The following is a 26,029-nucleotide window of genomic DNA, read 5'->3' as shown; positions in this document are numbered from 1 at the left end:
GCATCAGCAGTAATACTGGATAACGCAAAATGAAACTAGACTGTAGAACTATTTCGATGCCAATCCTATTAACTAAACAAATACGAGACTTGTAAGGCTTAGAGACCAGCAAAGACCTTGTTGGTTTGTTTGTTTATTTTTTACTGAAGTATAATTGATTTACAATGTTGTGTTAGTTTTAGGTGTACCACATAGTGATTCAATATTTTTATACATTATGAAATGACCACCATGATAAGTCTAGTTACCATCTACCACCATACAGAGTTATTAAAATATTATTGAGTATATTCCCTATGCTGTACGTTACATCCCCATGACTTATTTTATAACTGGAAGTTTATACCACTTAATCCCCTTCCCCTGTTTTGCCTATCCCCCCCTCCCCCTCCCCTCTGGCAACCACCAGCAAAGATCTTATTAAATATATAGCTGCCTTTTCAGTGCTGGATAGGAGAATGAGGAATGGAATTTCTCTAGGCTATAGACAGAAGAGAAATAGGAAGAGAGAAGCTAGTAGTACATGAGAACAACCTCCGTAAATAGAAACTCCTTACATGTATATCATATTTTTGTAATATCATTTTGTACAGGCTTCTATTTTCTCACCAGCCTTTCTCACCTTACTGTCTTGAATTGAGTTGTCTCTTTGACTCCATTAACTCTCCCCTTTCAAAGATCAATTGCCAAATTCACTTACTTGTGTCCAAATACTCATTTACTCAATGCATATTTACCAAGCATCAGCTACATTTAGGGCCCTCTGCTAGATATTGAGTGATATGATCCCTGCCTTCAGAGAGATTACAATCTGGGTAAAAGGCAGCTGTACTCAGATAAATAAATATAGAACAAGACAGGAGATCAATATTATGAGTTCTAAAAAGACAGTGTTTTGAGGATATGGTATATGAGGCAGGAGCTATGAATTTTCAGAGTTTAAGATTTTAACAATGAGAGTAGGGATGTGAGAGGGTGTTCAAGGATGTGAGAGGGACAGAAATGAGCCAAGATGTTTTCAGGAAATGACAGGAAGTGGGGACGTCAGGAGAATGGAAGAAGCACCGTCCAATTGTGGAAGGCCCAGTTTGCCACACGATTGGTTCTACATCTTACAAAGATATTGCTCTCGGCAATGTGGGTGAATGGAGAGACAAATAGTCCTGGGGGGAGATAACAATGGCCTGAATGGAGGCTGTAGCAGAGGGAATGGAAAGGAGGGGCTGGGTTTGAGACACTGTGGAGGTGGAATCAACAAGACAGAAAGACCTGTTGAGTTAGGGAGAGGTTGGAACACAAGACTCTCTTCAGAGTTCTCATTCTCTTTAACCTTTCTTTCCCCCATGACACTGTTCACTACTCCCAGCTTCTTGAAGCTCTCTTCTGTTTTATTTAATGAGGGAGCACTACCTTGCTTCTTCTTCTGGTCATGAGCAAAAACTTAATAAATGACCTTTTGTAAGACATTCGGCTCTTCATTCCAACACTCATCTCTCTAAAAGATTAAGTGATTTATGTGACTCGGGTCAAGTTGGAGTTAAGTGGTAGATCTGAGACCCTAAGACTTATCTACCAGACTGAGTTCCATCCCCCGGGGAGGAGAAAAGGGGAAGAGGTTTGGTTGCAGGTGTGTACAGATGTAAGCCTAGAGAATTGAAATGTTCCTAGGACTCTCTTGGCTGGGGAACTTAATGCTTCATACTGGCAGGCAAAAACAGTTTAAAGTTCATTCCCAAGATAGTGAGTTTTAAATAGATATATGATTTGGAATAGTCTACATATAAATCTTCTTCCCAGGCTTCAGCATGAAGCTCAAGTTTGATCCAACAGACTGCAACGAGTCTTTAAGAGCTGTAATGGCCCATCATGTCAGAGGATATTTATGGGTTTACAGGGTCTTCAGATATCTGGATATTGTGCAAGCAAGATAAAAAACCCTCTGAATTTTTTTTCAGAAATAAATGAGTGCTTAGCTAGCTGTGTTTCTTAAATTAAATGACTCAGCCATTGTTCACTTGTAAAATACCCAAGGGTCCTTGTCTACATTTTGGAGGAATGTGCTGCTACATTTCTGTTGGAAGAAAAAAGCAGTTTGGGGGCTGTAGGAAATCACTAACTTCTATTTTTGTTTTTCACACTGCTAACTTAATAAGAAATATGTTGCTGTGTACAAGTTTTCATGACAGGCATTTCTTAGGTCATATCTCCAGTGACAAACAGGGGTGACAGGAACAAAACAGTCCTGTATTAAAAAAACTGATTTGGGACATAGGTCAATAATCTTAGGAACCATTTTGCTAGACTCTTAACTGATTGGATCTACAGGCTAATGTTTGTGCAAATGGAATTCCTGCGGTCAAATCATTGAGTTCTCCCATTCCTAGCAAGTAGTTGAAGAACTTTTTTTACTATGTCACAAGCCCTTTTCTTGGATAAGGAGAAAAATTAATGTTATTCTCTGTTTCTTTATGAAATTCTTGCCATGATATGGAATTAAAGTACTCCCTTTCATTCAATGTTTGAAACAAAACATTTTATAAATAAAGCTTTTCAATAAGTAGCTGGTACTAAAACAGTCAGCTCTGTCAGAGGACATTCAGACTCCCAAGGTCTTCTTTTTTTTGTTAACAGTGAACATCTTTATTTATTTATTTATTTTTATTGGGGTATAGTTGTTTTACAATGTTGTGTTATGTTAGTTTCTACTGTACAGCGAAGTCCCAGAGTCTTCTGTGTACCAGAAGCCAAGGCGCTTTGGCTTACTCAAAGCCAGGGACCAAAGTTTTCCTGATTTGTGTCAGGCAGGTAAATCTGGTCCCACGTGGATCATTTCTTTTTAAAAATGCTTTACCAATCTATACTTTTTGTGAGATCAATATTGAGGAAGGGCTGGATATAATGTTTCCCTCTTGGTTTGGGGTATTGAAATGGGAACATATCATACGATGGCCCTGTCTGGAACAAAGTCAGAGGGCCTGAGGAAGACTGCTACAACCATCATCTCTGCTGTAGCCCTCCAGGAAATCTCCTAAATCCGCAGGAGGGAGGCAGAGTTCTCCAGTTTGTTGATGTGGGGACTTAGGGGATTGAAAAACATGCGGGAAAGAACAGGTACTTTCTACCTCTGCCAAAGTGACCTGTCTTGCCTTTGAGTCAAGTCCTCCTGGATTTGAAGGAGTTGTTGCTTTACTTATCAAAGAAAAACTCAGTTTTTCTGAAGAAGAGCAAACTCAACTTCTATTTATACATGATTTAAGTGACTATTCAGAGAACACTAAAAAGCCATATGTAATGAAGTCTCCCCTAGGAATTACATAGAATTCCAACCAGATATACAAGCACACATTTAAAGAAAAGTAGATGGCTGGACATTAGAGGCACTGGGGCAGCAGAGATGAAGACTTGGTTCCAAGGGGAGAAAGGAATCAATTTTAAAAGCTGAGTCCCAAGTCCTCTATAGTGGATCTTCAGGGAGACTCCAAAATCAACGTTAGGGACTAAACAGCTTTTCAGGTGTATGAAGCTATAAACATTTCCTTGGTTGTGAAAACATTTAATCTTCAGGCAAGGGGAGAAATTCATGTGTGTCTCCCCTTAAGATTTCTCTAATCCAGATCACTGGGTGAACACTTAGAGGAAGTGATAAAAAGTCTTCCTTGAGTTTTTCAACCTCTCGCTAGCACTGTCGTCTGGTGCAAGACCACCAACTCCACCTGGGAGCCAAGGCTTAAGGGATTGGCAATGGATAGGTCTAAGGCGTTATCCTTTGGTTTTGGCCACGAGACTTACCTGGGTAAGCAATGCACACCAGCAAAGACCATTGAGCAGAGAAGGGGCATGACTGGAACTCTGTTCTAGAAAGATCATTCCTGCAGCACTATGGAGGAATGAATTAGAGCAGGAAGAGAATGATGGTAGGGAGCAGAGTCATAGCTTTTCATACCCTTCAAGTGAGAGATGATGAAAGTTTGAAGGAGGACAGAGGCAATTACATTGACCCACCTGTGACTACAGTTATTGCTGTCAAGAGAAACCATGGGCCTAACAAACCTCCACATGACCCCAGACCATGTCAGGCATACCTTAATGGCCTCAGGCCTATGCCTACTTTCTCCCATGCAATCTTCCACACCTTCCTCAGACATGAGTGTACATGTCATAAGCATGCCTGCCTCTAATAGGTTTTAATGGGCATTTTTTACCATAAGAGACTTGTGGCAAATTTATGGTTTTGGCACAGGGCCATTTCCTCATCCTGCTCATAACTAAACCCAGAAGGATCTCCTTTGCCTCTATCATATTTAACTTCTGATCACAAAGACAGGCGAGGCAGGGATGGGCAAATGATGACAGCCCAATAAACAGCCTCTCTCTCTCAGGATGAGCAAGGTCAGGAGGGTACTCTAAAGCTGAGATCAGCGTGGACTCACAGACTAATAATAAACAAATGATTATTACAGCTTTGTACTGAGCAGTTGCTTTGTACCAGACTCTGGGTAGTTAGTATTCCTATTAAACAAAGAGAAAAACCAAGGCTTATGTAAAATTTAAGAAACCTTACATACACATTAAACTTGTACATTGTTATATGTCAATTATATCTCAATAGTACTGGGACAAAAATACACAGTCTATGACACACACACCAAAAAAGAAAGCTTAAAATTTCATAGGTAGTAGGTGGCAGAGCATGGGATCAAATCCAAGTCTGTCTTATTCCTGAGCTCAAGCTCCATGACCTTGTGCCAAGAAGACACTGGCACCTCGCCATCGCCTGCACAGATGCTAATCTATTTCTGTACAACCCCATAGTGTAAGGTCAAACTAAACCAAACAGCAGGCATTTCTTCCAGTCTAATTCAATATAGGAAGAAGAGTCTGTCCCAAGTCATGAGAGACTCTCTTAGATTTAATCCAGTACTTGGAACCTTGTCCTTGGCAGAAGGACATTTATCAAAGGATCCAGACCAGATGAAACCTCAGACCCACTACAGCATGGGTCCAATCTTTCCTATGAGAAAGGAACAGAATGTATCCAGCACCCACCATGTCCTTCCTTCCAGGGCTGGTCATTAGACTCATCTCAGTCACCTTGCAGGAACTTATTGGCATGGACTCAATTCATAAAACTTATAAACCAGTAGACAGTCTTGGCAGACTTACAAAAAGCCTCAGGTGAGGTTTTGTACCTGGGCACTGATGATTTGTAACCTCAATGAGCACTAGGTTGCCGTATCTGCCAAGGGAAGTGGGTCTATCAGCCAGGTCTCCAAGATCAAGCCCTCACCTGCCACTGTGAATTGTCAGCTAAAAAAGTCACTCAGTCCCAAATGGAGAAGCTGCTCCTGGCCATCACTTAAGAGTGCATTGCAAAGAACCTCTAAAAAGTCTGATGGCATAGAAAAAGTAAACAGAAGATTAATAACCAACATTTATATACAAGCAATACATCATTAATGATCATTATGGAGAACTTGCTTAGTTCAAATGAGGTTCCAGAAGACTGGAAGCATTTCACTGTAGCACCAGTATTTATAATAGCCACCCTAGGGAACAGCAGGCCCATCAACTTGACAGAACTAATATGCAAGGTAATGGAAATAAGCAGAGGTGAAACGGAGCCACACGGACACTGAATTATCTTGGGAACCAAACTCCATGCAAATAGAGACTGCCCTGTTTATTAGCAGAGTGGAGAGGACATTCCTCAGACACCTTAGGTCACACTTGAACTTACCATTTGAAGCTGGCACATCAAGTCACCCTGCTGCTTAAAAATCACAGCAAAGAACATTTTGAGGAAATTTGAGGACGGAGTTTGTCCATGGGGTTCGGGAAGAAGCATGCTGTTGGAGAAGAGGGTGGTCTCCCAAGAAACTCACTGTGCAGCATTTTCCAATTCACTTAACCTACCCTCTTATTACTTTCCTCAACTATAAAATGTGGATAGTATTGCCCAGCCTCCTGTCTTACAGTTTGTGCAAAACAAAATAGAAGAGCCTCTTTGAAAGTGCTTGGTAGTGTGTAAGACAGGAGAGGGAAATGCAAATGGCTCAGTGGACGACAGGAGGGCACAGCGGGGATTTCGCAAACAGGTGATACACACCCCTGGAAAGGGCCCTTCAGCTCTTGCCCAGGGTTGCCTTGCAGGATGCAGTCCCCATGTCACAGGTCCTCCTATGTTAAAGCAAAATTGGAAATACCTTTTGTGCATATGAGAAATCTCCCAATTTTCAAATGCAGCAACTAAAACAAAAATTTCTAAAAGTCTATTCATGCAGACGGCATCCTATTCATGGACTATCAGTTTGCAACCTCTCCCTAATGGATCATCCTTCATAAGAGCAACTGGGAATTTTATTAGTTGATAATAATAGCTAACATTTACAGAATACTTACTAAGCACTAGGTACTCTTCTAAAAATTATAGGAAGTAGTCCCAAGAAGCCCACGAGACAGGTAATTTCATAATCCCCATTTTACACACGTGGAAACTGGGTGAGATTATCACTGGCTAAAGTTATCTGAATATTATGGAAGCTTTGATTTTTTTTTTAATTCAGCAGAGTGTAATGTAGAATTCCCCTGCTCTCAACTTTTCTTAACAAAACCCTTCTCTGTGATTGTTCCAAGGAAATATTTTCTTAAAGCGTGATTAATTGTATATATTGCCTATAAATAAAGACAGAGAATTTGTCCACATTTCCTCTTATACTTTTCTTTAGCTTACCCTGACTTGTGGAGTTAGTAAACAAAATAAAACTAACAATTCATTTTTATTTTGTCAAACAATAATCAATATTGAGGCTGCAAAGAACAAAGAGCTTTATTTGGGGGTCTTAAGAACTGCAATTCAGAAGACACAGATTCAGGTAAAACTGAAAGAGTATTCTGGGAAAGAGAAAACGTCTTTAACAAGGTTGTTAAAGTTGCCAGGCGAGAATTGTGATTGACTCTGATGTAGGTTGGGAGATACTTGTCCTTTAAGGAATCACAAGTTATTTTAGGGTAAGGGTTTGATAAGTAGATAGGCTGTCACATTATTTTAGGGTAAGGATCCAATAGGTATCTTGAGTAGGACAATGAGTGATCAAAACGTCAGATTTTGTGCACGCTGAGACGTGCAGAAGTCCCACTTCCTCAATGGCCGCCCGGCTCCATGTTAGAGAGCTCTCTTAGCAACATCGACTTGATTGTGATTGTCCTTTCAGTTTACCTGGGCAAGTGGCCAGCGGAGGCAGTGTTTAGCCTGACTTAGCTACTAGAGCTGAACATGGAGTGGAAGAGGTGAGCTGCACAGTGTCCGTCTTGTGTCGACTTCCAACACAAGGGCACTGAGTCCAGAGGTGGCACAACAGTGTTTCATCTTCTTGTTATTGTGAATTAAAGACTCCAGCATAAGTCCTTCATCTGGAAAATAATATCTTGAGGGGGTCTTCAAGTTCAAGAAAGGTATTTCCAAGAAGATGTAGGAATAAAGAGAGAGGACGCGGACTGCAGAGGAGAGGTCTCTGTTTCTGTGTGAGCAGTCAAGGGGTCAGGTGGGTATCGGAATGATGCGACTCCCTCATCCGGTCTCCTACTTCCTTGGTCGGCCTTTGTCAATATCTTCGCTGATTAGCATGACTGCCAGAGAGTACATGGAAGAACACCTGAAAAGCAATGTTCCTTGTGGGGCAATTAGTAGAAAATGATCATTTGTTGTGATTGTTTGCAAAGGGCTAATGGTGAAAGACATTTCCTGATGACCTAAAATCCCGAAGTATGCAGGAGCTGATTGTTTTTCAGTCTGAGTTGGTATTCCTCCCCTCCTAGCACTCCCATTTTCCATACTTCAGTTTTCTCGGCCCAGCCATTGCCAGCATTCTCTTGCAGCACGGGCGTGAAGGACTCCCAGATGGTAGAAGGCTGTTAGAAAGATAAGGAGCTGGCCAAGGAAGGTCACAGTGAAGGGAAGTAAGAAATGGAATCTTACCAAGGGTCAGTGGGTGGCACTCGGAAGATTCCGGTGCACATGAGTGATGGACTTGGGCAAAAGAGAAGACCAAGTGGGCAGCACAGACACAGAGGAGCCTCAGCTCTGTCCGTGGGGCTCCGGGCCTGCACCCCTCCTCTTCCCGTCCGTCACAGGCTGAGTGCTTCCCCAAGGAACGGGGGAATTAGAACAGGATGTGTGTAACCCCCAAGGGAATCTGAAACAAAAGCAAAACAAAAAAGAAACTTCCTTTCATGTGCCCTTCACCAAAAGGGCATTCATTCTGAGAGGCAGAGAGAGTTCTCTTAAAATGGCGTTTCCTTGGCCTGTGAGAGGGAACTAGTCAGTGAATTCTCAGAAGCAACGATAAAGGTAGTCTGGGGATTATGACAACTTGTAGGTATCCTTGATATTAATCATGAAAGGAAATATCAACCATTAGAACCTTCCCAAGAATAGGTTATACTGGGACAGAGGGCAGAACACTACTAATTTCTTTTTAAAGGAGCCACACGCCTCCCCCTGCACCACCCCCAAAATGCAGCCTGTGCAACACATTCAACTGTGTCTGCATTTACAGAGCTTTGGTACATGCCTAGGACTGTGCTAGGTGTTTCTTTGTATGGCCATTAAGAGAAGGCTTTTTTCATTAAGCAAAGACATCACACTGGGGATGGAGCTAATGGGGTCAGGAGTGGTTTTCATGCTCCTCAAGCTTAATGGGGAATTTATGTCCCGGTCCTTGATTTGAGAAGGGAGAACTGTCTTCTGCACATTCCACAAGTGGGCATCTCAGAAGGTGAGGGCATCACGGGTATGGAAGAAGTCATGGGGCTTTCAGACAACCTGCAGCCCACTGCAGGCCCAAACCTAATGCTCTGTGGAGAACTAGACCCCGTTAATCTGGGGGACTGCTTTGCAAGTGCCAAGTTTCCTGCAACTTGCGATGATTTGGAATGAGGAGTAGAGGCAGGCCCAGAGCAAAATGAGCTGAGCCGGGAAAGGGGAGAATAGATTCAGAATGTAAAAGCAGGGTTCTCTGATGGGCTGAGGAACTGACACATGGAAAAGGTAATGCATTATTGACAAACATGTATGCTGGCTGCAAAAATAATTAACACAAGCAGAAAAGAAATAGGAATGAAATGGAGCAGAAAGACTTTGAAAGATTGTGAAGTGGCCGCTGAAATTGCCAAGCTGATGTCAGAGAGATGATTAAAATTTTCCAACAGAACAGGTGACTAGGTAGTTAGGAAAGTGGGATGTAAACCGAGAGAGAGTGGATCGTTCTGTGAATCTACACGGAGGTACTAATCAGCATTTCATGTGAAACTTTTCAGTGCACATTTTAGCAGATGGAGGAAGGTCTTAAAAGCTGATAGCTAAACCGAGTCTGGCTGCCTTTCTGTTCCATAATAACCGTCCTTGGAATGGGTACTTGCTCCTGTGAGCACTGCAGGACCACTTCTTCGAATAGAATTCCAGACATATCGATATGCTCACAAAGGCAAGATATCTGCAAAACTCCAGGACCAAGGGAGAGGAAGGGGAAGCAATGAGAGGTTTCAGTCTTCCTAAGTAGAGGTGCCTGGATGAACAGGCTCTAAACAGGTAAGCTGAAGGCTCAGTAATCAGAACTCAAAATGAAGATCGAGTAGCAACAAGGAGAGATTCATCTGCAGGCCAAACTACATGCGTGCACGCAGGCACGCACATACACATTCTTGTAGAAACTGTATTGCTGCCACAACAAAAACAATTAGATGGTGGATTGTGGGTATGTTAAAAGGGAATAATTGTTCATGATCAGAATGACTTTTTCGCTCATTCAACAGAAAAAGACTCTTATTTTTTATTTGTTGGCAAAGCCAAATTAGAAAAAATATATATCTTTATGACCATAGGAGACAAATGAGTGATACCAAATACCACTAAAAATGCTATTAATCTACAGTGATATAAAATTACCATCTCAGCACAAAGAAAGCCTATATAATCTGAATTTTTCTAGCATCATAAAAACGAATGAGAAGCGAAATTGAGAGTAAGTAGGCTTTTGAGATGCCATTAAGAGTTACATGCATTGTTAACAAATGTGGCTAGACAGACTGGTGATTTACCTTGAGAAACAAATCTATAGAGACACAGAAAACTTCCAGATGAGACCAACTCACTGCCCTTCTCGTTGGTTGATGACACCTTTGAGGGTGTTATTCTTCTTTTTTAGATATTTAAGTGTGGCTGACTAACCATTGACTTCAGGGATTATTTCCCTCTGTTTTCATTTGCTCATTTTCTGCACATTTCAGAAGCCAGAAGTAGTTTGGGGTGGGGTGAGGGTGTGGCAAGGAAGGGAATACAGGTCAGGGGTTTCTGCCTCTGTCACCTTAAAAAAATTGAATGCCAGCATCTAATACCATTTACATTCATTCAGAACCTTTTATTCTCTCCTCTTCCTCAATGTCACCCATTTCCTGCAAGCACAAAACCTTTCCACTTGCATCACCTTCATCTGCATGTTGAGACTCTGCAGGTCCTATGGTCTCTAAGGACCTTCTAACAGCATTGCCAATAACCCTGTGAGACAGTCTGGAGTTGTCCTCACTTTGGTTTCCTTCCTAACAGCCAACAGTTAGCCTCAGGAGTCATCTCCCCCTTTCTCCTGCCTTTATACCCACATGTACAATGATAGCTATGGCCCAATTCTTACCACATCCAACAACTACTGGGTAAGTTGCCATATAATTATTATTGTCGACGAGCCAGCTTCTAGCATAGTTTCTGATTTACTCTCCCACATCCACCACTTTCCTCTATTTATCCCAAAGGATTCCCATTCCTTGGATAAGGCTCCTTAGTGATAAGGAGCCCTGCAACATCAGATGGAGAGGGAGTCCAATGTAATTCTGTTCCTCACCACCTGCATGTCCTCTACCCCACTATGCCATCCTCCAAGTCTTTTTTTCTCTTATGTGCCTTCCGATGCTTTTCTATAGCACCCCAAAGAAAGCCTCATTTCCGTCTCCTTCTCTCTACACCTCTGATTCATTTCTCCTTGTCTACAGAGTTATTATTTGTAAGAATAGCAAAAAATTGTTGAGCTCTTACTGTGAGCCAGGCAATGGACTTTGCATTTTATTTGGATTATCTCGTTTATTCTTCATTATGGTTTTATGAGGAAAGTACTACTATTTTCATGTCCACTTTATAGAGTGGAGAACTGAGGCTTTTAGATGAAATAACTTGCCCAAGTTTACAGAGCTAGGAAACAACAGCAGCAGGCATGGGACCACGCATTCCTGTTGTGTCTGTTGTGCTGGAAGGCCTTGCACTGTGAAGCCGGGGGCGACTCACTGACTGCTGGTGCAGCAGCGCAGGACAGAGATGCTGACATCTTGCCTCCAGTCCACTAAGTCCCAACCAACCTCCCTGGCAGAGCACCTAGTGATGGCTGCCATGGAAATGACCTTTCTCTGCACCTGCTCAGGCGACTTCCAACTGCGAGGTGGGGGGAAGGGGCTCCCTGCAACCTTGTCTGATTCTAGTCTGAGCCCCTTCTTCAGCTAACCTGCCTCAGGACAGGGGACACACCAAGGAGCGTTAGGCAGCAAGCAGCCACCTGTGGTCCAACTTGCCCTTGGAGAAACAACATTGAAACAGACTTAACATACTTCCTAACAAGACCTGCCTTTTCTTTCACACTTTTCTCTCACAGCCTCCTAGAAATGTACAACTATCCACATCATCCCCCTTGATGCAACCCTTGCCTGCAACTTATTAACTGGACTGCTTATCAAGAACTGATGAAAAATCTGAATACAGTAAAAATTGAATCCAGACACAAGAGAGATTCCCTGCAAATTCTTTCCTGTCATCTGTTCCTGCCCTTTGCTTAAATAGGCTATATTCTTAAATGCATTACTTTTATTTCCCCAAATGAAATTTTCAAAATCAACTGAAGTATTTGAAAGTGAATAAAACATCATGTATTATTGCTATCATCATGATCAGTTCTGCATTTGATGTAACGAGCTAAATATCAGATTGGTTTTAGCCCCAGCTCAGCTGTTGAACTTCAAAATTTAGGATGATTCCCCCCTGTAAACCTCAATTGCCACCACCAACCCCGCCACCTATCAGAAGGGTTTTGAAGAGCAAAGGTTACTAGATTCTGATTTTTTTTTTCAAGTATTACAATCCTGATTTTAAAACAACTTCACTGATGATGTGCTCAGAAATTCTTGAAATTTATATAGGGCTTTAGAAGCTAAAGTTTTTCTATATGTCTTACAATTTTTCCACCAACTTAATTGTGTCACTGGCATAGTCTTCCTTAATAGAATTCAGCACCTAAAACCATGCTAGCCTGGAGATTTAGCACCACTGCTTTTGTGTTTTCAAGGCCATTGTTCTCTCACCACTTTTCATTTGAAGTACAATTACCTGGGCATCCAGTGTCACCATGTGCTTTCCCTACATCATAGTAAGTAGGAACGGGACAGAGATGGCTAACTGAGGAAGCAGGGGGGACCAGGGAAGAGCACATCTGGGCATTTGGGGATGGCGTGTTAGAACCCGTGGCTTAGGAGGAGGGGGCTGAGTGGATGAAAGGAATCAGCAGGTCTGAAGCAAGTGATGGTGGAGGGAAGACAGGAGCCCGACAACACTCTCGCGGTTTGCCTGTCCCCAGAGAACAGGATCTGGTCTCTCCTCTCCGCCAGCTGGGCCTACTGAGTTTCTCCTTTTGGTTCTCTTTCTTCCCCTGGTAATCAGTTCCCTGCCTCACTCTCTCCTGCTGTGGCTGCACTAAGTCTCTCCTGCTCTTTTCCTTTCTCCCAGACCTTGCCTTCGGCTGTGCCAGTGGTGTCCTTTTGTCCCTGCTGCTGGCTCCAGGGCCCCAAGCATTCCTGTTGCCAAAATCTACTGGCTTTGGGGGCTGTGACTGCACTTTTTTGTTGAGGAGGGACCAGGAGGTTTGTGTGTCTCTAGTGGGCTGGAGCTTAAAATGTGAACTCCTGGGCTACCTTCTAGGTGCTGCTCCCCATTTACTACACATGCGAACGATGTGGTTAGTGCCCTGGGTCACTAGGTCGCCCTTTAGCATAGACAGTATATGCAACAGAGGGTTTACCTTGTAATAGTGCCCTGGAAAGTTGATCTGGACACATTGGTTTGTGGAGCAGATGGGAAGGAGTCGAGTGTGAGCCCTGCACGAACCTTGTGGATCCTGGGCACCTTCCATGCCCAGCCTCAGCTCCAGGCTTGGGCCTTGCCGCTCAATTAGAAGCTACAGGACAGGAAGGAATGAATGAATGAATGGGTGAAGGGTTGAATAATGCTATCTGGAAACAAAGAAAGACTGGAACGTGGAAGTCAAGGGATCGTACAGGCAGTGAAGGGCACTAGTTTCTGGGCCCCTGCAGCTCATGCCCAGCACTCAGGGAAGCCACACTGCCAGTGGCAGCTCTGAGGAGCTAGGACACTGCACAGAAGGCAGAGAAGCATATAAACAGGCTGCACTGCTCCACGGCTTAAGATTAATATTCCTACTTAATACTGGTTCTAGGGTATGAATTTTTAGACTATAATTCTTTAAAATTTATTATAGTTTTAAACTTAATTGGGTGAAAATATTTCTTGGTGGAGGAGGGAATGCAATTACCCAATTATCAAAGCTAGAATGAATCCTAGGAGGGGCACTAAAACTACCTTTAAGTACTGAGAGGATTTTATTACAGCAACTCTTAAAACAATAATGAATGTACGTGTTCCTCAGTATTTTTTGTTTTTACAATAGAAAAGGAACACACAATTTTCAAACAGAAAACAGATTTGCATTTGTGGAGAAGAAATAAGAAAGGGCTATGGGCCAGTGAATTCTCCTTGCAAACCCTCACCACCTAAAATTGTTTTTTCTTTGACGTTAAGGAAAAGGGGGTGGGGTGTGGAGGGGAACTCTAGTGCGGTGACAGACAATGAAATGGAGATGTGGGAACTAGCATTAAAAATACGCTGGCATTTTCCCAAACAGGGAGTGCTGACAAGTATAATCCTATTACTAAAATCACATCAGCAATGAGATAAATGAAATAAAAACAGGATCCCCTGAGACTAGAGTGGCTACTTGTCCACAAAATCTTAGTGCGTTGTATCAATCTGTCCCCACAAAAATAGTATGTAGTTGAAAACAATGTTAAGGAGGATTTTAAAACACATCATTGAGATTCCAGCACCTTTTAAAATAAACAGCGCTGAATACCAACACAGGTAAAATGTCATTGTGAGATGGGGATCTGATATTCGACGGCATGCTTTATGGCTTTCCAGCGTGTGATAAAATCTGTTCACCAGATGTACTATTTGTCTTCTGTGTAGCATACTTGAGCATCCTGTAGGCCTGAGGCCCATTTATTTCATGTAATTGCCTTTTCTGTGCACACCTTAGGGCACCCTAATTCTCCATTTTATTTCAGGCACTGTACAGGGTACCATCTGGTAGTTTAAAACTCATCCCGTTTTACTGCACTACCACAGTGGCTGTATTCAGCCGTACTGCAGGCTTTCAGGTGGGGAAGGACTTCTTACTACCAGCTATTTATTTGTGCCTGAAATAAAGTCGCCTTGAACTATCAACATGCAGGATTCACACGTTGATCATCACTGGTCCATACAAGCTTGACAGAAGTTCCCGGGCAACCTGCAGACTCAAAGCAGTTTTGAACTGCTTCACGCACAGCTGTTAACTTATGGAATTGGGATTCTAAATTCTTCGCCTACTTCTGCACGTAATCATATCTTTTTAGTATCTCATTTGTATTACTTCAGTTCAGATGAGCACACAAATAAATGTATTCCATCACATCTGGAAAAGTACCTCAGAGAAATCGCTTAATATACAAAGCTACACACCTCATTACGAGGTTCGTCACTCATTTCCAACCCAGCCTTACCTCTGTTCCTCATCAACGTGGCTTTTGTTTCACTGTTGTTTTCATTAAATTGTTAAATCATTTTTCAAGGGAATTTGCAAGATTTTGAAAAGGCGAGTTTGGAAATAATATACTTGGCAGAAGGAAAATAAATCTCAGGACCTCGAAGCTTTTCTGCAGCGGATCCCGGATGAGAGCGCCTTCCCCCAACTTGTGCACAAATTAGATAGGAAGTAACTCCGCTCTCCTGAGAATTCATCTCCCCCTCCACATCAACCCTCACACGGATGCGCCCACACAGCTGGGCAAGCCACTTTAACAAAGGGTCCCTGATATGCAAATAACACACACCCAGCTGCACGTTTCCAAATGAGTCATTGTTCACCTGCTGGTTCCTGCCTCACCAAATCCCTCTTGCTGCCTATGTTCTGTATTCCCCCTTCTCTCCCTTCCCTCCCAGTCCAACAGCTAAGGTCTGTCGGCTTCTGGAATGGCAATGAAAAGGCTGCAGCAAGAACAGGCCAGGCGGGGCGGTAGGGCAAAGTGAGTGATGAGTTGGCTTACCAGCCACTGCTGCCTCTTGACGTGTGTTATCTCGGCATTGCCCAGGGAGATTACCAGTCTTTGGCCAGAGACACAGAAAGACTTCCAGTGTACAATCTGCTAGCTGGCACCAGTGACCTGTGTAAATCAACAAACCAGTCAGGAGATGCTGCTGTTACCACAGGCACCTTGGCCCTTCCTTCTGGTGTTGGGTGACCACGGCTCAACCAGAGTTGGGGATGGAAGGATATTTAAGGTGGAAAAGGGCTGGCTAGAGACCCTTTTGCAGCAGATTCTTTACATGTTTTGCATTCGTGGCAATGACAAATGTAGCTAAATGCACCTGGTTGTAGCTGTCTGCTGCGATCTAAAGCCTGTTTGAGTGAAAAGAATAACTCCGTCTGTTATTTATTGTTGGAAGCAGAGTTTACTTTGCTGTCTTTAACCTCAGCAGAAATCAGCAATGCCAGCTTGAGAGCAAACTGATGAGTTCTACGCAACGGAGCAAAGAGTCGTTGGCTGGAGTCTTGTAAATCAGCAGAAGACCAGTGACCGAATAGATTCGTATTTATTTTCCTGGAGTTACCCCCTTCTTTGACTCTCAGGTAATCTCATTCTATAAAAATGTTAATGCTGGTCCGAATATGAAGGGTGATTTTCCCCCCACAGCTCTGTCAAACATATCTTCCCAATAATTAAATGTGCATCCTTGGGCTCTAAGAGCAGTCTTGTTGAACAAAGCAACCGCAAATCCAACTAACCTTTGAAGAATGAGGGTGTCAAAGTATAAGCAGATGTTTTAATTTGCACAATGCTGAGAATTTTTGGATGCCAAATGTTCCTGAAATAGTTATTGTATCTCAACAGAGGAAGAAAGACACACTCGGAAATAACCTACAAACCTCTCAGTTACAGCGACACTTTCTCATTCAGCAGAAGTGATATCGGAAGTGTTATTAAGAAAGCTATATATTAATCAGCATCTAACAAGAAAGTAAGATAACTTTATAATTATAAAACAAGAGGGCATAGCAAAATTTTATATGCACACACACATACACACAGTCTCTATAAAGTCCATAGCCAGGTTAAAAACAGATTTAAAAGAAAACACTCATGCTATCCCTTGTGTATGCGTTAAAGATTTCTAAAATGATTTAGGGGATGTATGCTATTTTTTAAAAAAGGAGGATACATACTCTAGCCATGAAATTATAGCATCATATTGTCTGGCTAGTTGAACTTGCATTGCTTTGGGGAAATGTTAGCACACGTTTTTCACAAGTGGATGAGTGCAGGAAAGATTTATATTACACATAAGGAAAAATGTCCTGACTTTCAGAAGAGTTGTGAGAAGTCCAAATAGTTTACCCAAGAAGGCTGTGGAATTTACCTCCTGGAGATTTTTAGCAGCAGACAAGAGACCCATATGTTTGGGTTTATTTCAGACTAGTTTGAAATGAATAGAATGGGCTCATCAAGAGTTTCCCAGTCTTTCTCATTTTGTCACATGCCTAGGAACAGCCTAAAGTCCAGCTGCCATCCACCAAGCCAGGCCTCTATACAGCCTTCCTCTGAAGCCATCTTCCGTCAGGTCCTAGTCATCGCTTACTAGACCCTCCTGATAGAAAAGGTTAAGCTAAGGAATTCTCATGTGGTGTTGGTGGGTTGGGGAAGGGGGGACTGTAAATTGGTGCAGTCTCCATGGTGGATAGTTTTTCAAAATCCACCAAAATTAAAGTGTATATCTCTCTGTTCCTACAATTACATTTCCAGGACTTTATCTTACAGATCTAGTCACATGTTTCAAAAGGACCTAAAAATTAGTGATTTACTGCAGCAGTGTTTGTAATAGCAAATAATGGGGAACAACTTAAATTTCCATCCAAAGAAGACTGATTAGGGCTTCCCTGGTGGCGCAGTGGTTGAGAGTCCACCTGCCGATGCAGGGGACACGGGTTCGTGCCCCGGTCCGGGAGGATCCCACATGCCGCGGAGTGGCTGGGCCCGTGAGCCATGGCCACTGAGCCTGCGCGTCTGGAGCCTGTGCTCCGCAACGGGAGAGGCCACACAGTGAGAGGCCCGCGTACTGCAAAAAAAAAAAAAAAAAAAAAAGACGACTGATTAAATGAGTTAAGGCACATATGTGTTAAAAGAAAGAGGCAGCTCTATACGTCCCTGTAAAAAGGATCTCAAAGATACTAATAAATGAAAAGATTAGAATATCATGTATAATATGCTCCTGTTGGTTTTAAGAAGTAGAAAAGAGACTTTTCACAGTATAAAAAATAACTTTTGAACTATTATACCTTTTGGATTTGCACTGTATACTTACTAAATTAAATAAACCAAAATAAATGACTAGGGAAATAAGAAAACCTTTTTTCCAAGCTAAAATCCCCCAAATAAAGTAGGAGATTTATTCTGTGTCATTTCTGTTCTCCCTCCATCTTTGTCAGGAAGCCCCTAGTATAAGGTGGCATCCAGTGAGGACAGGCCTGTTTGACTCTGTTTTCTCTTCTCCTTCCTGCAGCTTTAAATTTCAGAAGAGAGAAAAGAGGAAGAAAGTGGCAGAGCCTGGTGAGAGGACACTAGAGAACATGTCCTTGCTTCACAATTTGGTTGCCATATAAACGTGAATTGAGTAGAGCTTCCTGAGGTTGCACAGAGGGCTAAACTTCTGCTAGGACCATGGGAAAAGCCTAGAGGGGCCAATGGCCAAGGGATGACCACTTCCATAGAGGAAACACTCTGACCAGGCCCCACTAGGCACAAGGTGAGTGTTCAGCCCAACCATTGGGGTTCCCTTTATTAAGGTCTGTGTCAATAAAGCCCGGTAGAAATGTAACTCAGCAACATTAATTCTGGAAAGTCTCAGCTAGAACTCTCTGAAAATTATTTGAAAACACAGTTGTGGAATCACTTGAAGGAAGAATCAAGCATCTGTACTTAACACTACAATTGAGTGCAGCAGTTGGAATATGGTAGTTAGCAGGTATGGGCCTACCTCTGAGAGATGAGAGATGAAAGTGTGCAACCATTCTAGGCTGTTTCATCATAAGGGATATATATCTACCTTACTGAATTAATACGAGGGCTCTTTGTTATAATCTAATCAAGAGTCTGCCACAGTGCTGAGCACAGAGACTGGATCAAAAGACCATGGCCAGTGGGTTCTCTGCCAAAATACTTGCCACCTCAGCCACTCTGACTCTTTCCCAGCTGGTTCCTACATGGATGAGGCAGAGACCCTCTAGTGGGGTCACGAGAGAGACCCTCATCCCATTGCGGACACTAGGCTGGTAAGTTAGCGATACTTCTCAACCAAATCTAAAAAGTCAAGACACCAGTCCACAAAAGACCAGAATCACTGTGCAGGCAACTGTTTAACGTGGTAGAGATAATATTTCTCCGCCTAAAAATATCGTACTTAAAAGAAAGGAGGGCTTCCCTGGTGGCGCAGTGGTTGAGAGTCCGCCTGCCGATGCAGGGGACACGGGTTCGTGCCCCGGTCCGGGAGGATCCCACATGCCATGGAGCGGCTGGGCCCGTGAGCCATGGCTGCTGAGCTTGCGGGTCTGGAGCCTGTGCTCCGCAATGGGAGAGGCCACAACAGTGAGAGGCCCGCGTACCGCAAAAAAAAAAAAAGGAGACCTCAGTTCCAGGCTCCTACTCTTGAGGGTTTTATTTAAAGTATACCCCATCTTTACTTGCAGCTGAGAGGCTGAAGATTAAAAATTAGCCACTGTATAGTAGCTGAGCAGTAACAATTTTTCATAAAGGTTTTTACTACACATTTGGGATTATAATTTCAATATTATGCAAATGCATTTTATGGATCTGTAATACGGAATGTGTACTGGCGTTAATGTGCATTAGCGGGTGAGCACAGAAAGGCTCCAAATGAGCCATTTTGGTGTCTGCTTTCAATGTGTATTATGAACAATAAGTAAAATGTTCTGGTTTAGAACAAATAATATAAAATCTGAATTCCTCTTGATATTCATCAGTGATGAACAGCCCTACGCAACTCCCAAGGAATTCTTCCATTGGACACAATTAAAAACTGGCTCTTAACCAATATATTCCTGTTTATGGCTTCTCTTCTTGGATGCGATGTGAAAGTAAAACAGATACATTTAATAGGGAAAGGGGTAGTTTCCCCCTGTTGATCAGAATCAGGCATTAATCAGATGCGTGCATTAGGAAGGGCGTGACCCCTTCCATGTCAAGGTAGTGGCCCAGGCTACTTCTGTTTTCAGAGGTTCTAAGTATTACGAAGTGAAGAAACATCTAAATAGGGTTACAAAGCTTGTGGCGTATATTTTCAATTAATAAACAGATTTCATGCCTTTACCACAAAATATTTCAGACAAGATAACTGTTGTTCTAAACGTATTTAAATAACATGTAAATAATATTCCTTAATAGTTGTTGCAAGCCTTGTGATCCAACATGGGGACCCAGGTTGAATTTTGTCTGACATGTGTTTTCTTTAACTCTGTCAGTGTGTCTTTGTGGGTGGTTACAGATTAGAAAAGACGTTCAAAGACTAACTGAAGGCTCTTCCTGAATGCAGAGGCCTGAGCCAAACTGCTCTCCAGGCTTCTCTGAGATAAAGCTTAAAAAATGTTTCTTTCCTTTTTAATTTCTTTAATATTTCCACATTCTAATCTTGCATGATGGCAAAGAAAGCAAGACTAAGCAATGTCACATGTACTGAAGGTGGTAGCTGAGTATATTCAACAAGTAATGCAAAATTTCTATTTGCATTGATTTATTTAGGACCTTGGGGTCTATTGATCTTTTTTCTTCCACGTGTGTTTAACACCTGCCTCCTTCTCTGGCAGTCTGGAGGAAGGCAAGGTTGCACTGTCTAACAATTATAGGCTGGGCATTCAGTTGAGTAAGAGTAATGTAAAAATCTTCTCTATCAAACAGGCATCCTTAACTTAATGTATTTCAAAATGCCACAGATTCCATGACTTATCTTCAAAATGGTAATAAAAATATCCATGCATTGAGTTCTTACTGTGTTAAGTGTTTTATGTGCATTGTCTCAATTAAGTCACAAAGTAATCTCCCAAAGTAGGTTTTACAATCCCTATGAAATGGCTGAAGAATCTGGGGTTTAAAAAGATTAGGTAATTTGTACAGTCACACAGCTCTGTAGGCCTGTCTAATTTTTCAACCCAAATTCTTGATCACTGTATAGCCCTGGGTCTACTATTAATATGGTGGCCAGTAGTCTTGGCTTCCTTTACCATGTAAATTACAGCAGTGGTGTTTGGTCCTTCAATCTGACACGGACACTACAATTAATATTAAAGTCTGATTCAATTTCAACCGGTCATTACATCACTGTTGTCTACCTTGCTGCAGTTGCTAACTGCTTTCCATTTCCCCCTGACATTTCTCCATTCTAGATAAAAGTCTGTGGAAGGAAAGATGGATACAGCAAGAAGGTCTATCCAAGAACTTAGTAAATAGGTGCTGAACAAATAATTCAGATTTTTAAGTTCTCCCATCAAATTCAACAAAAAGTCTTTGACTACCTGCAGAGTGTAAGCTATGATTTCTGTTCCTGAGTCGTTAAAATTTCAAAAATCCCAAATGAAAGCCTATTGGTAGTAGGGCAGCCCTTCCAAGTATTAATTTACAATCAGTTTTGAAAGGAGCTGAGTATATTGTGTCCAAATTTGAAGATGAGCTATGGGCTCTATGCCAATAAGCAGATAAGGCTCCTACCCCAACAGGTAAAATATGAGATGCTGAATAATAAAGCCTGAAGTACAGTAGAGCAGGCCTGAGCAAACAAGTAGCACATCCTCTTGAAATATTCCCAGCACCATTTGCTGAGCCTTTTCTGGGCACTAGCCCTCTCTTAATCGTCACAGCACCCTGTAATGTAAATAATATTGTCTTCATTTTGCAGATGAGGAAATTGAGGCTCAGGTAAAGTAAACCATCTAGCATCACATTGTTAATAAGTTGTTGAATGAGGATTTAATTCCTGGTCTGCTTGATTTCAGAGAACATGAGAGAGAAACAAAGAGAAGATAATGATTTTTTATTTTTAATAGTCACTATCCTCTTTTTTTATTGTGGTATAAGATACATAACATAAAATTTACCATTTTAACCAGTTTTGAGTATGCAATTCAGTGGCATCAAATACTTCACAATGTTGTACAACCATCATCACTATCTATTTCCAGAACTTTCTCATCATGACAAACAGAAACTCTGTACCCATTAAACAACCTGAACTGGGTTTTAAAGGAGGAGTGGGAAAGAAAATGTGGTGGGTCAGAATGGCATTGCAGACACAGGAGACACACAGAGTGTTATGTGTGTAGGAACTACAAGCAGCTGATTGCTGATTTTTGTTTTAAATAGACCCCCTTCTCCAGTGCTGTGTGGAGGTTGGATTTGAAGAAGAGAAAGCTGGGAGCAAGAGACCAGTAGAGCTGTTGCCGTGGTACAGGTGAGCTATGATGGTGTAAACCCGGTGGTGTTAGTAGCCATGAAGAGAGGGTAGAATCAATCAACTCATACAAATAACATCAATCTTTAGTGACTGACTGAATAGATGGGATGGAGGAGGAGGATTTTTAATAGTCACATAATGATTTTTAAAGAATGAATCTCACTATTCTGAAACCCTATAGCAAGTTTTGCCTTTACTGTGGTCCTTATCAAATTCTGCTTTGTTGTTTCTGATCTTCTTATATCACCCTTACTTAATTATAAGCTACTCTATTTGGGAGAGGGGAGCACGTGCAGACCATTTGTTACATCCTTCACAGGCCGTGTTAAGTGCCTGAGGCAAAGTAGATATTCAATAGGTATTTCATTTATTCCTCATATATTTACTGCGTGTGTACTCTGTGGCCAAGTCCAGTAAAGAGGACAAGCCATGCCCTCCAGGAGCTTCCAGCCCAGTGGAGAAGGTGGTTAAAGAAGCAAGGCTCTCACCTGGGTGTGGATGTGCTCTAATAGGGGAAGCAGGGGCAGACGTCTAGCTGGAGGGCTCAGCAGAGGTTTCCCAGAGATGTCATCTGAACCCACTCCTGGAGCGTAAGAGCCAGGCAGAGTAGGGAGGACATCACAAGCAGAGGGAACAAACAGGGATGTACAAAGGCCCCGCCAGTCAGAGATAAGCTGTGGATGGCCTGTTCCAAGAATTCCAAGTCATCTGGAGCTTACTGTTCACACGTAGGGTGAGGGGGCTGCTGTGGGAAGGGAAGGCAGGGGCAGAGGGGGACCAGCAGGAGGGGTGGTGTAGAGGTTCAAGGGACCAAGTGCCCCACGCTAAAGCACTTGTCCTTTGTCCTGGCCATTCTGGGGATGGTTTTTAACAGGGGAGAGTGAGGATCTTGCCTTCTGGAGAAGAGAAGGCCATTTTGCATGTAATTTGGAAGGACACACATATTTTATCGTTATTCTTAGAGCCCCCCACATCTGTTTTCTCTCTTCATTAATCTGTGGGAGCCACCTGGACTAAAATACTGAAGGAATCTTCATTTTGAATATCCTTGTGTTTAGGCATCAGAGTTTAGTGCTCAGAGATTTAATTAGAGCTGCATTGAGGCACTTTTTATCTTAACAATCTCTCTGTAGGCAGAGGCAACAGAATAACAGGAATCAATATAAACAACCTAAGTGGAATACCTCGGAAAGAAAGAAATATTATTTTTGCTGATGCACAAGTTTTATTCTGAAAAATCATGAAGGTCTCCATTAGGAAATCATTCTTCCTTGGCATTGTGTTGCATGCTCAACAAATAGAAGGTAAATATGCTAAAATTCGTGTCTTTTTCATGAAAATAACACATAACTATAAAGCTCTTTGTTTTCACCCAACTGCTGAAAACATTTGTGTAGGCAATTTCAGTAAACATTTGGAGAATTGGAAGTGCTGTCTCCTACACATATGGTTCTTTATGAAGAGGTAATTTTTATCTATGTTCTACTCAATTGAATATTTATAAGTCTGTTTGGCCTCAAAGGTGCCTGATCTCCCCCCAAAATACAATCGCCCTGTACAGCTAAAGTGAGATTTATTCAGTTACCCTTTAAGAACTTTGTGAGTTATTTTCATTTTCTCCCCATGAATTTATTCCCAGTACAATCCTAAATTTGTCTAATTTGCTGTGTTATTGCAATTAGTCAACTCTCCCTTAGTTACACAAATAATAGCCTTATAAGTTTGAGGCTGTAAATCACTCATCCATTAAAAATGCCATTTCCTTGTACTACAAATTCGATTCATTTAGAAGAGAAAAAACCATGGCATGGAACAGAATTATGCAATGTCATGGACACATTAACATTTGGATCAAAATTTTACATTGTGTCAGCCAGTAAACAGTATAAATGGTCCAGATTTGCAATAAATAATTGTCTATTAATACACTGGCATGCTGTAGCAAATTACAGTCGCACTTCAGTAAACACAGCTGTAGGTAGGCTCCAGGGCTGAGGGAAGCAAGTGCCACAATTGGTTTGAGTGGAAAGAGCCTGTCTTTCAGGGATGCAGGGCCACATTTCTCCAGCAACTGGGAGCATGGCTGTGGGTTCAAGGCCCCTTTTTGTAAACGCAGGAGGAAGACCCACTGGGCCCTTACTGTAGCTGGAACATGGGACACCGGGACGCAGCCCCTTGCCGTAAGACCTACAGGAAGCGTAGATGCTGAACTCAACAAGGGCATCCCTCATGTTTTCTAAAGGTGAAAGGGATGGCAGCACATTTTATTAACTAGAAAACTCTTCCTGGTGCACGGGACCGACCTGGAGGGGAAATAGGCTTATGGCTGAAACAGCCACAATATTGGGTGTTGATTATGGAGCCACTAAAGGACCGCCCCGAAGCCAGGCTCTCCCCAGAGTCTGCCTTACGTGTAGCCAGATTTAGGCCCTCCTTCCATCTCTCCCCTCCAGAATCTTCCTCATTAGCCAATTGAAGAAACTAAAATTAATACTATTTTCATTGTTTGGCTTAAGGCTTTTAAGCCCTGACAAAATGCAAACAAGGTGTCAGGAATGGCTGGTAAATAGATACATTCACATTCATTAACATCTTGGCCTGCAGCAGATTATCAAGTAACCAAAATCAGGGTACTGAGTAGGATGAGCTGGAACTCAGGACAAGTAACCTTTCCTATGGGTGAGGGGAGAATGAAGTGTTGCCCAGAAGACATCATGAGGGCACAGGGCGTGACAGGGCGCAGGGAGCACACAGAAGGGATCAGGGAAAGATTCAGAAAAGTGGCTAACATTTGTATAGTTTATCTGTGAAAGTACTGCCACTACTATTATCATCCCCATTTCCCAGATGAGAAAACAGAGACCCAGAGATGTTACAGAACCTGCTCATCAAGAGTATCCAGCCAGTGTGACAATTTATACGGAAGAATCAGGTATCTCCAAAAGCTAATTTATCTTAGTCCATAATTTAGCCCAAGGCTTTCTAGGAATAATAGAATTTACTGATCTTAAGGCCATGTAGTTCAATTAATTGAAATTGTCCCTTAGCAAATACCAAAGTTTTATGGAATTCTCTGTAATACAGATTCTAGGGACTTCCCTGGCAGTCCAGTGGTTAAGACTTCACCTTCCAATGAAGCAGGTGCGGGTTCGATCCCTGGTCGGGGAGCTAAGATCCCACATGCCTCAGGGTCCAAAAACCAAAACAGAAAACAGAAGCAATAGTGTAACAAATTCAATAAAGACTTTAAAAATGGTCCACATCAAAAAAAATCTTAAAAAAAAATAGATTCTAGATTCAATTCAAAACGTTAAATTTATTTTTTTCTACTACTATCCTATTCAGTGTCACTCAGCTCATAAAGAAAAAAATGTTCTCTATTTGTCTCCAAATTTAGTATTCATTTTCTCTACATCTGTACATTTAAAATACATAGAAAAGTTAAAGCAGCTTTATAAGTCATATTTTAACAAAAGTATCGATATCTTAAAAAGCTGGCCATCTAGAGATATATGATTTTTCTTGATTGAATTAGATACTATTTTCATCAAAATTATAAGAAAAATTTATTGAGCACTTATTAAGTATAGGGTATTGTCCCGGATTTTAGATGATTGCCTAATTTTGCTTTTCATGTCTTCTGAAAGCGGAGCTTAATTTGGAGTTATTTCTCGAGAATGGGGAGCAGCTGTGACTGATTTATTTAAATACTTTAGAACACTTGAAAATTGTTTTTCTAATTCACCAGAGAATTATTAAATCCTTGTGATTGTATACCCTCTTGAGCAGTATTAGTTTCTCTCTCATGTTTGGACAATTGCTGTGGTCTCATAGCTGTGACTTTGCCAACTATAGCTACTTATTCTTGAGTACCACTGGGCTAATCCCCATAAAGGTCATTTTTATGACATCATTCTCCTACTCAAAACTTTCAGTGGTTCCTCACATTCTTCCAAACAAACTCTCAAGCTTGCATTCAAGGACTCTGTCATTTGGATACTGCCTACTGTTCAGTACACATTTCCTATTGCTTCCTTTTGCAAACCCTCTGTGGCTGCCACATCCTCTGACCCCCAGGATGCTGCACCCTCC

General features: G+C 42.0%; 1 long non-coding RNA gene across 4 annotated transcripts in view; it reads left to right on the top strand.

Annotated features, from left to right (window-relative positions):
- Nucleotides 1–26,029, top strand: part of LOC307187464 — a 172,775-nt gene that overhangs the window by 75,314 nt on the left and 71,432 nt on the right. For 3 of the 4 annotated variants that reach the window (XR_013828609.1, XR_013828611.1, XR_013828612.1), the window contains exons 3-6: nucleotides 15,899–16,052; nucleotides 17,981–18,223; nucleotides 21,847–21,934; nucleotides 23,071–23,241. This is a non-coding gene — a long non-coding RNA (uncharacterized lncRNA). The remainder of the gene's footprint in view (nucleotides 1–15,898; nucleotides 16,053–17,980; nucleotides 18,224–21,846; nucleotides 21,935–23,070; nucleotides 23,242–26,029) is intronic. The other variant, XR_013828610.1, reaches the window with a different exon arrangement.

The sequence above is a fragment of the Stenella coeruleoalba genome (genome assembly GCF_951394435.1).
Source record: "Stenella coeruleoalba genome assembly, chromosome: 6".
Classification (NCBI taxonomy): Eukaryota; Metazoa; Chordata; class Mammalia; order Artiodactyla; family Delphinidae; genus Stenella; species Stenella coeruleoalba.
Note: the sequence above shows the minus strand (reverse complement) of the source record. Positions and strands in the feature narration are given on the sequence as shown.